The 10,580-nt window shown below is 53.3% G+C and overlaps 1 long non-coding RNA gene across 1 annotated transcript in view; it reads right to left on the bottom strand.

Moving 5' to 3' along the window:
• The window catches only part of LOC105299507, a 19,201-nt gene extending 8,634 nt beyond the window's left edge, over nt 1-10,567 (bottom strand). The window contains exons 1-5 of the long non-coding RNA XR_896532.2: nt 10,279-10,567; nt 8,984-9,057; nt 3,637-3,777; nt 3,320-3,345; nt 2,605-2,883 (exon numbers count right to left, since the gene is read on the bottom strand). This is a non-coding gene — a long non-coding RNA (uncharacterized LOC105299507). The remainder of the gene's footprint in view (nt 1-2,604; nt 2,884-3,319; nt 3,346-3,636; nt 3,778-8,983; nt 9,058-10,278) is intronic.
• Between the last annotated feature and the right edge of the window lie 13 nt (nt 10,568-10,580).

The following is a 10,580-nucleotide window of genomic DNA, read 5'->3' as shown; positions in this document are numbered from 1 at the left end:
CAGCAATGAGACGAGGAAGAGAAATAAAAGGCATCCGAGTTGGAAAGGAAGAAGCCAAACTCTCATTGTTTGCCGATGACATGATGCTATTTATAGAGAACCCTAAAGATTCCACCAATAAACTGTTAGAACTGATCAATATATTCAGGAAAGTAGCAGGTTACAAAATAAATATTCAGGAGTCAGTGGCATTTTTATACACCAATGATGAACTTTCAGGAAGAGAAATTAATTAATTAATTGTAAATCCCATTTACAATTACTTCAAAAACTATAAAATACCTGGGAATCAAATTAACCAAGAAGGTGGAAGACCTGTTCTCAGAAAATGATAAGTCATTGAAAAAAGATATTGAAGAAGATAGAAATAAATAGAAACATATATCACGTTCATGGGTTGGAAGAATCAACATCGTTCAAATGACCGTACTACTTAAAACACTCTATAGATTCAGTGCAATCCCTATCAAAATACCAATGGCATTTTTCAGAGAGCTAGAACAAATAATCCTAAAATTTATATGGAGCCATAAAAACCCCTGAATAGCCACGGCAATCTTGAGAAAGAACAAAGTTGCAGATATCACACTACCTGATAGCAAACTATACTACAAGTCTCAAATCAGTAATCAAACCATTATAGCACTGGCATAAAAACAGATACATTGATCAATGGAACAGAATAGAGAGCTCAGAAATAAATCCACGGCTATACGCTCACTTACTATATGACAAAGGAGGTAAGAACATACAATGGGGTAAATACAGTCTCCTCAATAAATGGTGTTGGGAAAAGTGGACAGATACATGCAAAAAAAAAAGAAGCTGGACCACTTGTTTACACCGTATACAAGAATAGACTCAAAATGGATTAAAGACTTAAATGTAACACCGGAAACCATAAAACTTCTAGAAGAAAACATAGGCAGTAAACTCTGATATTACTAACAGGAATTTCTTTTCAGATATATCTCCTTGGGCAAGGGAAACAGAAGTAAAAATAAACGGGGCTACATCAAACTAAAACGTTTTTGTAGAGCAAAGGAAGCCATCCACAGAACAAAAAGACAACCGACTGTTTGGGAGACGATATTTGCTAATGATACATCCGATAAGAGGTCAATACCTAAAATGTATAAAGAACTTATACGACTCAACAACAACAAAAACAAACAATCCAATTAAAAACATGGGCAGGAGACCTGAACAGATACTTCTCCAAAGAAGAAATACAGATGGCTCATAGACACATGAGAAGATGCCCAAGGTCGCTGATCATCAGAGAAACGCAAATGAAAACCACAATGAGATAGCGCCTCGCACCCGTCAGAATGGCCATCGTCGATAAATCCCAAAACAACGAGGGTTGGAGAGCATGCGGAGGAGACGGAACCCTCGTCCGTTGTGGGTGGGATTGCAAATCGGTACAGCCGCTATGGAAGACGGTCTGGAGGTTCCTCGAAAAATTAAAAACGGATCTACCTTTTGAGCCAGCAATGGCACTTCTGGGTATTGATCCAAAAAAACCCCAAACGATAATTCCTAAAGATTTCTGCACCCCAGTATTCATGGCAGCACAATGTACAACAGCCAAGATTTGGAGGCCACCTAAATGCCCATCGACAGACGACTGGATAAAGAAATCATGGTTCATATACACGACGGAAAATTACTCAGCCATGGAAAAAAATGAAATCCTACCATTTGCAGTGACATGGATGGACCTAGAGGGTATTATGCTGAGTGAAATCAGTCAGACAGAGAAAGATAACTGCCATATGATTTCACTTACGTGAGGAATCTAAGGAACCCACCCCCAGGCCCCCGTGCCCTGCACAGGCAGCTCCCTCTACCTGTCCGGCCCTCCCTCTGCGTCCACATAATCAGTCTCTCTGCACCCGGAAGACGTGACTCCAGGTCTGTGAAGACACCTGTACTGGGTTGGAGAGTGTCCCTCCCAAATGCAGGGTCACCTAACCTCAGAATGTGACTGCATCTGGAAATAGGGCCTTTGCAGATGTAACCGGGTTACGATGAGGTCACACTGGAGTAGGGCGGGCCACGTAAGGAGAGGAGAGACAGAGAGGGGAGGGGTCATGTGACACAGAAGCAGAGAGAGGGGGGATGTGTCTATCAGCCCAGGAACCAGCAATTGTGGGAAACTGGAGAGGGAAAGGAGGACCCCATTCCCACCGATCCCACAGAGCCCTGGAAGGTGTGCGCCCCGCGTCACCTAGACCTTGAGCTGTGGCCTCAGTGGCTATGTCACTCTGTAGTAATTTCTGACAGCAGCCACAGTAAACGAACTCTCTCTCGTCAGCCCGAGACCCCAGATAGAGGACGGGCCTCTGGAGGACTGGCTGAGTGACTGTGCGCCCTGCTGTGGGAGGTCACACGCACACCTGGCTCCAGGCCCGGTCGGGGGCGGGGCCGGCACAGGGGCCCGCTCGGTACTCCGCATCCTCACCTTACGCAGGGGCACAGTCCCGCTGCAGGGGACCGCTCCGATGACTAAAGTGACCCCGGGAAGGGCTCGGTGTGGCCGGCTGGGACAGGCCCTGTCACCGTCGACATTACTTCTCAGAGTCACAAACGCCCTCCTACCTGCTCAGACCCCCCAGGCTTCGGGCCGAGCCACAGGCCCGGGGGGTCGAAGGGTCAGGCTGTGGTGACCAGTCCAGGGCCTGGCCTCCTTTCCCCGTGGCAGCCGTTGGGGAAGCCATTGACACCTGCTGGGCTCTCTGGGGCCGTGGTGAGCGTTGGGGCCTCACACACCATCTCCACTGTGTCTTCAGGCAGCACTGAGTTACTTGTGGGGACTGGAGAGTCTGGACTTTGGTCCGAGATTTGCAACAATGAGCAGGACACCGAGCTTGAAGGCAGCTAAAAAAACGAGAAACTGTCTTGAGTGCGTGACCCAGCGCAGGTGCCCGCAGGAGGACGGGGGCCTGCGGAGCCCACGGCGGGCCGGGTTTGGAGAGGGCACTGAGGGTCAGTGGGGCCAGCTCTGGTCCTGGCTCTGCCCTGACTGCCGGCTCGGCTAGTCTCGGTCGAGGCACCTCGAGGCCTGCTCGGGGCCTCAGTTTCCCCATCGTGAATGGAACCCTCCAGAGCCCGGGCTCCTCCAGCTCAAGGCCCTCAGCTCCCATTTGGCCACAGAATAAACTGTGGGTAACGCTCGGGCATCGAAAGGCTTGCTGGAGCTGGTAGGGCCACCTCCTCACGTTCAAACTGGCCTGACCCTGGCCGGGAGGCCACGCCCAGCCCTGCACCGTGCTCAGTGAGGAGGGGTGCTCTCACCCCCCAGAACCACACTCACCGTGCTTGCTGCTGCGTCACCGGCTCCTGTGAAGACAGACGGCAAACCGTGGTTAGCGGCTGAGTGGTGGGAGACCCTCCCGTCCCAGGCCAGCTGTACCACTGAGCTTGAGCAGGGTCTCCCCTCGCAGAGGCGGTAACTCTGCCCCTGCAGAGTCGTCAGCCCGTCTCTCAGAGCCCGGCAGCTCAGCGGTGACTGCACTGTGCTGACTCCCAGGCCTATGTGGTCCCTTTCAGCCGCTCTGTGGGGTAGGACCTGCCCCACAGCCCAGGTTGTCACTCGGTCCTGTGCAGTGGCTCTAACTCAATGCTACATACCATTAGAGAAGCAACGGAACAGAGCTCGGAGTCTTTTGCCAATAGGTTTCTTATAGACGCAGCAAATGACGCAAATGCCGAAGCAGATACAAATAAACAAAGCAGCTAAGATCTCAGACCAGGAGACTCCATGCCCTGAAACTGGGAAAAACAGAAAATGTCTCAGAAGGTCAAAAATAGACCTTTACTTTCAGCAGCCTTATGATAAAGAACCAACCGAGAGACCCAGCGATTCCACGGAGACTGTATCCGAAGGAAAGCGAGCACTGTGTTGAGGGGCGTCCGCAACCCACATTCCAGCGGCCAAGGCGTGGAAGTGACCTAAGCGTCCACAGACGACTGACTGGAGAGAAGTCGTGCTCTGTGCACACGCGCACATGTGCGCACGCACACGCGCGCGTGCAAGTACACACACGCACACACGCACACACAGAGGAATATTACTCGGCCGGGAAAAGGGAGGAAATCCTGCCATTTGCGGGAACAGGGATGGACCTGGAAGGCGTCACGCTAAGTGAGGTACGTCAGCCGAAGACAAACGGCATCATCGATATGCAGACTCTCAAAACGAAGTGAACTCAGAGGCAGGAGTGGGGGTGGGGGGATCCGAGGAAGGGGGTCCAAAGGTGCGAGGCTGAGTTCTGAGACGATAAGCCGGGGGATGTGATGCATAGCACGGTGACCATGGTGACGCTGCTGCTGGGACCTGTGACGGCTGCTGAGAGCGCAGATCATACACATTCTCATCACCAGGAGAAAAACATTCTTTTTTTTCCTCTTCTACGAGATCTACGTAGAACGATAGAGGCTAACGAAACTTCTTGCGGGGATCACGTCACGATACCTGTACGTCATCGTGCTGTTCGCCCCACATCTACACAGCACCGGAGGCCAACCCCATCATGACAGAACTGGGGGCTCCGGAGGGCGAGAACAGACCAGTGAGCACAGCACCTGCACTCGCTGGCCCAGAAGACACCGCCAAGCAGCAAGCGGGTGTCTTTCACCCTGGCCTGGCCCTTCCTGGGGCAGGGCTCCAGGATGTGGTGGGGTGGGGGGGAGAGGCGGCCCCTGGTGGGCACAACTGGGGGTAGGCAGGACCAACACCCTCCCCCGGGGGTGCTGCGGCAGCGGCAGGTCTCAGTTGGGCCTGAAGGATTCATCTGATCTTGTGGGTGTTTGCCAAAGTGACGTTCTGAGCCCACCCTGAGGGGTGTCCTGTGTCAGGCTGCATCTTTGGCACAGGCCCTTCAGGAGGTGGACAGCCGGGCACCCCAGTTGGCAGGGGTGGGCAGAGCTTGGCCATGGCTCTGGGGACCGACGAGGCCTGCCTTGCCCTGTGTTAGCACTGCAGGTCACGAGGTGAACCGTGAGCACAGGTGTCTTGGTCTCCACCCCTGGTTTCTGACACGGGGCTCCCAAACCCATCCAAATTTCCTCAGCGACAGGAGTGTCCTTTGTCCTAAAGAGGTGACTCCAGCTGGGCTCCTGGGTAAGAGTTGATGAGCAGAAAGACCAAGCTATGATTTGAAGCTTGCAACTTTCAGCCCGACCGCCCATCCTCTGGGGAGGGGAGCAGGGCTGGGGCCGCGTAGTAACCGGTCGTGCGAATGTGACGGAGCCACCATAACGATGCCGGGAGTACGGAGTTCGGAGACTTCCAGGCTGGCTGATCATCCGTGTGCCGGAAGGGTGTCGCGCTCCAGCTTCTGGGGACACCAGCTCCGGCACGCGGGACCCTCTGGACCTCACTCCACGTATATTCATCTGGCTGTTCACCTGTGACCCTCACGTTACATTCCCTAACAAACCAGTGGACAGGTGAGTGTGTTCCTGAGTTCTGTGAGCTGCTTTAGCAAATAACTGGATGCAAGGAGGGAGTGGTTGGAATCTCCAACTTGTAGCCAAGTCAGAGAGCAGCTGTGGGTGACCTGGAGATCCTTGATTTCCAACTGGCGTCAGAAATGGGGGGTGGTCTCACGGTGGTGTGGAAACATCCCAAAACTAGTCCGGCGAAAAACCAAGCAGTCCACTCTGAGAGATGGAGAACTCGACGTGGCACGAGCGGTCCCAGAGGAGCTAACGCTCCGAAAGTCTGGGCCATGAGCACAGCCGCAACATTCCCTACATACGGGGTTCGTACGCGAGCTGATTGGTCGATCGAGCTCAGATCGTTACAATCGGCGTGAGTTGCTGTGGTTACGGCGGGAGTTATTATGGGTTACCGGCAGCGGCAGAGTGTTACCAACTGTTACAGGAAGAGGGGGCTGCTTGGGTACAAAGTGCTATGAGAGGCTCGGGCTGTGAGGGGGGACAGACAGGTACATTTACAGGTCAAGCAAAGTGCAAGCGAGCTCTTGCCCGCAACAAGCGTCCTTACAGAAGCAGGACGAAAAAGCTGACTCGTTTGCAATGAGAATTCCTCCAACTTCCTCTTCATTCCCTTCTTTTGATGCTCGTTGAAATGCCTTTTAGGGCATCACCTTGTGATTTCCCTCTTGACTTCCCGGGACTGGGGGCCGGTAATTCCGTCGTGTAAGGATTTTCGCTGGTCTTTTTCTTCGCTGCGGCTCTGAAGGGTCCTTTCTTTCGACTCTTGCTGCCTTATGATTTATTCCTGATGGTGACAGCCTGGTCTTTAAATTGATTTAACACACGTGTTTTCTCGAATTCGATCAGCCGTGATCTGTCTTTCCTCTCTTTCCCTCGAGGGCGTCTCCCCACCTCGCGGGGATTTCAGGCGCCTCTTGGCATCGGCGGGTCGGTATGAACCCCCGACCTGGACCACTGGAGTAGACCCCTCACGGAGATCCAGTGGGGCCACCGTGAGCCGTGTGAGGGTCGCCACGGAACCGTGGATGGGGGCTCGGCTCTGGCTTCATGGCTGGGCCGCGTCTCGGTCACTCAGCACTCACTCTCTTTCGCCCCCCCCACCCCGTTCCTTCTCATTGTCAGCTGGAGAGCGAGCGGCTGCTCCCCTTAGCTCGTGGAGGGCGGTGGGTGGCCCTCCGGAGGGTGATGGGGCTCCCCCGTTTTCTTAGTGGGGACCCAACTCTTCCCACCCTGCGACAGGGATGCAAAGACGAGCAAGGGCGGGTGCCCCCTCCGAGGAGGAGACCACTCGGGCGCTCATCTGGCCGTGTCCTCTCGCGGGGACCTTAGGTGACGCTTAGCCGTAGCAGACTCAGGTTTGTGACTGACGATGCCGCCCTGGACCGTATGCTGTTCACCATGGACCTGCAGGGTGAGCCCACACGAGCTCCGTGGCCTTTCGGGGACCTTCGGGGTGCCCGGCCGTGGAGCTCCAAACTCGTCCCTGACCGATCAAAGTGGTCAAGTCGCTCATTCTCTCACAAATTCACACATCGGGTTAAAACACCGCCTCCCCCACCGTACAACCTGGATCGCACGACAGGCTCGCAACCCGTGGGCGCGTGCCTCGACCTGACGCCTCCCCCACTGGGGAGTCTCCCGGGTCTCCTTTCGGAGACTCCCAATGAACCTGGAAATCACACGACAGGTTCCCTGACCCACGTCTTCGCTCCGAAGACCAGGAAGCTGAGTCCGGTTCCTCTTCCCTCCGGCAGAAGGGACCCGAATGGGGGCTGTCCCGGGACCTTGCTCAGCTCGATTCCTCTTGTTGGTCTTACTTTGGGCACTTACTCTCCCATTCTTTTACTCCCTTTGATCTTCCGTTGCTACCTCTTCCTCCTGCGGCCGTTTCTGGTGAATTGGTGCTTCCCTGCTATGAGTACGTTTGGGCAGCTCAGCCGACCCGAGAGTCCGGGCGCCGACCCGAAAGGGAACCCGAAACACTCAGGTGACGGGACTCCTCAATCGTCTCGAAACCCCTTCGCCTCGGTCTGCCCGGGCTGCCGATCCGGCGACTCAAGGGGCCGGCGTGATTGGAATCTTCTGGGGCCTCCAAAATGTTGAGGAAAAATCTCAAAACCAGTCCAGCGAAAAACCAAGCAGTAACTTGGAAGGAAGGAGAACTCAACTTCGTCACACGCGAGCTCAGAGGAGCTAACACTCTGCAAGTCTGGGCCAAGAGCACAGCCGCAACATTCCTTATATACAGAGTTTTCACACGCGCTGATTGGTCGATTCGAGCTCAGGTCGTTACAAATCGGCGGGAGTTGCCATGGTTAGGGCGGGAGTTATTATGGGTTACCGGCGGCTGCAGAGTGTTACCAATTGTTACAGGTACAAAGGGCTGTGAGGGGGACAATCAGTTACATTTATAGGTCAAGCAAAGTGCAAGCGAGCTCTTGCCCACAGCAAACACATTTACAGAAGCAGAACGAAAAAAGCCGATTTGTTTTTAATGAGAATTTCTCATATTTCCTCTTCAGTGGGGCTGGTCCCTTAACCTGTGCTGTCTGTGGTGCGTCGGGGTAGTTTTAGAATGAGAGTGTTTTCTGCAGTGGGTGTAGCATTTTGAATTTCCAGTAACAGTGCCTGCCGGTTCCAATTTCTCTACGCTCTCGCCAACACTTGCGTGGGCTTAAAATTTTTTTTTAAAATAGTCGCCCACTGATAGGTGAGAGTTGGTATCTCATAGTGCTTGTGGTTTGTATTTCCCTAAGATGATGTGATCTGCAAATATTTCCTCCTTTCGATTAAATCTCTTTTGTGTACTTTTAGTTTTGCTGCCTGTGCCTTTGATGTCATATCGAAGAAATCACTGCCAAATCCAGTGTCATGGAGCTTTTCCTCTGTTTTCTTCCAGGAGTTTTATAGTTTGAGTTCTTAACGGTTAGGTCCGTGATTTGTTTTGAGTTAATTTTTCTGGATGGGGTAAGGTCCAATTCATTCTTTGCATGTGGATGTCCAGTTTCCCCAAAAGCTTGTATTGAAAAAAGTTGTCCTTACCATGGAATAATCCTGCCTCAAGGGTTTATTAGTTTAAACAATTTTTTAAGTCCTTTAACAGATGAGCGACTAGCAAAATGTAGCATATTCTACCATACATGTCTAAATATTATTCCTCCATAGAAAGGAATGGAACGCTGACACGCGCTACGACAACCGTGGATCGTTCAAACAAGACGCTGAGCGAAAGGAGTCAGACACAGAGGCCCCATGTCACGTAATCCCGTTTGCATGAAACGTCCAGAAAAGGAAAACGTACGGACAGAAAGCGGATCCGTGTCCCCTAGGGGCCGGGGGAAGGCGGCGAGGGGAACTGTCGTCCAATGGGCACAGAGATTCCTTTTGGGGCAGTGGCGATGTTTCAGAATTAGACAGAGGTGGTGGTCACTAAATGATTCGCTTCGAAACGGTTAATTTTACGTTATAGAAATTTCATCCCAATAAAATCACATATTAAAAAAACAGTGCTTACCTGGAGGGGGCGGCCCGCACACCGTGTCTGCGGTAGAATTGCATTTCTGCAGGACCACGGTCCCATTGGGACACCTGCAGAGGCAGAGACACCCGCCCTCAGTGTTCTTCCTCAAGGTTCTGACCCGGTCCCGGGCACCGGGTCGCGCTGTCACCAACAGAAGGTGGCTCTCGGACTGGCACGCAGTGGGGGCGATGTCTCCCCAGCTGCGTTTAGGGAGCACTGTGTGCCGTGATCAGAGACCCCATGAGGTGCCTCACGTGCACAGAGAGCCGTCCAGCTCTCACTCCCCACTCCGCAGCCCCCCAAGCAGCAGCTCAGATGTCACCACCCTCGTTCTCCTTAGGGACAAAGCTGAAGTAGCTTCCTCTTCAGTGAACACGCACGGCCTTGTTCCTAGGCCCGGGACCAAAGGAAAAAGGAATTTGTCCTGCTTTTAACAAAGGCTCGGAATCTAGGGCTTCCGAGGAGGAGTGGGTTCCTTGCTAACGGCGCTCAGGGCACTCCCTGTACCACACTCTGCCAAAGGGTGACACCTGCCGGGCCCCTAAAAGTCACTTTGTGAGCTCATGCTTTAAAGGCCCTGCCAGCTTCTTCTGGGGATGCATGAGGTTCATTCTTAGATCCCAAATGCTAGACTCACAAAGCAGAAAACACTGCAGAAAGCTCCAGGGTATATACCCTTTAAGTCAGTCAGTGGTCCCCAACCCTTTTGGGACCAGGGACTGGTGCTCTTATGAGAACCTAGTGCCTGATGATCTGCAGCGGAGCTGAGGCGGCGATGCTGGCGCTGGGGAGCGGCTGCAGATACAGATGAAGCTTCGCTCACTCGCCCGCCGCTCACCTCCTGCTGTGCGGCCTGGTTCCTATCAGGCCACGGATCGGTACCGGTCCGTGGCCTGCAGGTTGGGTACCCCTGCTTTAAGGAACCGAAAGCCCATCCAGCCTTTCTCTTGACTCAACCTCGGAGATGGTGGGCATGCAAGACCTGGGTCCCCGTATGCCACAGGGCCCCTGGGTGAGGCACTGGACAGCTTGTCAGCAGTTTGGATGCCTGGGGACGCTGGTGAGCTGCCCCCAGAATTCTGCACAAAGACAGTCGGTAGGCAAGAGGACAGAATAAAAGTTCTCGTAAAAGCCCACAACCCGAAGCCCACGTCCCGCATGCTTTCCCGGAGTGTGGCATCAGGATATACTCCGGCAAAACAAAGGAGCAGACCGAGGAAGAGGGAGGCGGTGGGCAGAGCCCGGGAAGGCAGGGAAAGGAGGGTGAGCGCTGGCTGCTGGGAACAGACCTTGAGAGTGACGAGTCCAGCTGGGAACCCGGGGACACGCGCTCCACGACAGATGACGGACAGAGAGGGTGACGCAGAGCTCGGAGAAAGCAGAGCTTGGAAAAGGCAAGTGATGCATTAAAACGGGGAAAGGCAATCAGAAAACTCTAGAGAGCAGAGAAAAAAATGACGTGAAATAGAATTCGTGCCGATATAGAATAACCTGAAAATTGATACGATTCTATGGACCTGGGGGACATAAGGAAAGAGCCACGTGGCTGCCCTGGGAATGGCCTCAGGGCCGGTGCTGGGCTCCACTCCCC

The sequence above is a fragment of the Pteropus vampyrus genome, unplaced genomic scaffold (genome assembly GCF_000151845.1).
Source record: "Pteropus vampyrus isolate Shadow unplaced genomic scaffold, Pvam_2.0 Scaffold187, whole genome shotgun sequence".
Taxonomy (NCBI): domain Eukaryota; kingdom Metazoa; phylum Chordata; class Mammalia; order Chiroptera; family Pteropodidae; genus Pteropus; species Pteropus vampyrus.
The sequence above is the reverse complement of the archived record's forward strand: the minus strand, read 5'-3'. Positions and strand labels throughout refer to the sequence as shown.